A 2,598-nucleotide genomic window follows, 5' to 3' on the forward strand; every position below is an offset into this window, starting at 1 on the left:
ATCTTTTACAAACACACACGTATACCGTTATGCACCGTTCACAGCATCTTTTACAAACACACACGTATACCGTTATGCACCGTTCACAGCATCTTTTACAAACACACACGTATATCGTTATGCACCGTTCACAGCATCTTTTATAAACACACACACACACACACACACACGTATACCGTTGTGCACCGTTCACAGCATCTTTTACAAACACACACACGTATACCGTTATGCACCGTTCACAGCATATTTTACAAATACACACACCATGGTAGGATGTTTTCTACTTTCAAATTACTGGGACAGGACACCGAGAAGACGAGTACTTGTGTAGTATTGACCACGTGGATATAAAGATTAATACTGAGGTTATTCAATAGTGTAAAAGAGGGTGACCTATTGATAGTAGCACTGTCCATTTCACAATAATTTATTTTGTTCAGAATTTTTGCAAGGCAGATGTGTGAAAAGTAGTCATAGAATAACGACAGTACAAGTTAATGTTTCTCATGTTTATAAAGTCTTTTTTTTTGATAATTAAAATAATTATTCCATATTTACACAAAATACAAAACCTTTGTGTAATAATTAAAAACAGCGATGTGCACTCTTGCTATTTTGGATACCTGACACGACCTCAGCTTGACCAGACTTCTTGAAACAAACATTTTACTTTGAACCACCGAATTGTTCCCGATATCGAGTGTTACACGATCGGTTCAAAGTCGTCCTTTAACTATTATTTCTTTCTCTGCACGCGTAGCACAGTTGTCAAACTTGACCTAGCTGAGCAGCATCCAGGCAACAGTGAACACCAAATCAGCCAGCCAATCAGATACTTGCATACAAGACGCATTCGTTAGAACCCAATCTTTTGAAGGCAGCCACGCAGTGCAGAAAACAATAATATATCTAGAATGTCTTTATCACAACGAGCATGAATACACTTGTTAGCAGACTTTCTACAGATACACTTATTAAAAACGTAATATTTATCTAGTGGCACTACTTTATATGAGAAGATATTAAAACGTTAATAGGGTTTAAACAAAAAACAACGCAAACACTAAAACCTTGGTCATATTTCCTACAGTTACTAAGAGTGCTAAATCAACGAGTTTTTCATACATTACAAACAAACCAAAAAAAAAAAAAAAAACCCAAACCCCCCCCCCCCCCCCCCCCCCATAGATATCTATATATCTCCAGCCCTAACTGCTTAACTAGTGTTTACAACGTTCATTTCTATGTAAACGTCTGGCAAGAGTCCACCCCTCCCACTTCCACTTCTTTGTGTGTGAATGAACAGTGCTAGTTATAAAACACGAATGAAACATTTAATCAATTGATTCTAAACTTGACACTGTTCATCTATGACATAAAGATCGACATTTTTGATTTTTGCTCGAACAAAAACATTTCAACCACTAATATTACTATTGATTTCAGGATAAAATTTAATCACTGTTAACATTAAAAATAGAATAACTGGTTCTCATGAACTTGAACCAGAACCTCCTGAAAGTTTCCATTAAAGAAAGATTCAGTCTGTAACGTAAATATTTGTAATTCTCGAACTAAGTTTATCTGTAACATCGACTTAAAGCTAGCCTGTTACTTTATATTTGGCGTACATTTCTCAAATTAAGATGACAGCTACGTAAATAATCATTTCATTTCCACATACTTACGTTAAGAATCTACCATAAAATATTCCAGTCACTTACCAAAGAATTGGTACTTTCGTAACACGTTGTTGATTTTCTCTAACACGATAGTCAGCACACCAGCAGATGTCTTTTATTTATCACACTAAACTTTCGTACCGCCCTCTAGTGGTAACGGGAAACGTAACCTCTGCATCATACTCGAGGGGCCAGTAAGATCCAACGCGAAAATGGTACAAAAACCGTTTCACGTGATTTGACGTAGCACGAGTCCGAAAGGCTATGGGACAACATTTTTCTCCATGTATACCTCTACCTACAATCGCATACTTAACACCAACATATCGTTTTAAACAATCAACAGAATTATAAAATAACTTTAAACTGGGGGTTGCCATTACTGGACAATTTCTCTCGCTTACTGTCTCTGAAACAAAGAGCAGCGAAGATAGACAGATAAGAGTAAATATTATTATTATTTAGTACGTAGTATAATCTGGGCAATTCCTGGATCTTAATATACAATTGTCAAACTTTTATAATGTGATAAAGTTAATGATAAACGATAATCATAATTCAATCAGATTATTTATTAAGTTTACAACCACTGTCTTCCAAATCGACGTGTTCCTGTTATTATAAATATGTCTCAGTTTATTCGGTACATTACAAGGTATTTATTATTGTTGTAATGACTGATGATGTTTTGTTTTGACTTTGGTAGTAGTTAGGCTGAAGAACGTTTGTTTGTTTTAGTATATTAGCGCAAAGTTACTCAAGGGCTACCTGCGCGTGTCATATCTTGTTTTGAGTTGACAAACTACACGGAATATAGCTAGACAACAACACACGCTACCAACTCGTGGTCTAACACTGTCTGACCAGATAGTGAGATTTGTCATTCAGACTCGTAACAAACTCACGGCCCCAAATT

At 36.0% G+C, this 2,598-nt stretch overlaps 1 protein-coding gene across 2 annotated transcripts in view; it reads right to left on the reverse strand.

Annotated features, from left to right (window-relative positions):
* Nucleotides 1-1,847, reverse strand: part of LOC106471219 (UPF0389 protein CG9231-like) — a 38,445-nt gene extending 36,598 nt beyond the window's left edge. The window contains exon 1 of one of the 2 annotated variants that reach the window (XM_022399841.1): nucleotides 1,725-1,847. The gene's annotated coding sequence lies outside the window, so the exon portion shown is untranslated. The remainder of the gene's footprint in view (nucleotides 1-1,724) is intronic. The other variant, XM_013931809.2, reaches the window with a different exon arrangement.
* Between the last annotated feature and the right edge of the window lie 751 nt (nucleotides 1,848-2,598).

This window comes from Limulus polyphemus, unplaced genomic scaffold, assembly GCF_000517525.1.
Source record: "Limulus polyphemus unplaced genomic scaffold, Limulus_polyphemus-2.1.2 Scaffold4477, whole genome shotgun sequence".
In the NCBI taxonomy this organism is placed as follows: Eukaryota; Metazoa; Arthropoda; class Merostomata; order Xiphosura; family Limulidae; genus Limulus; species Limulus polyphemus.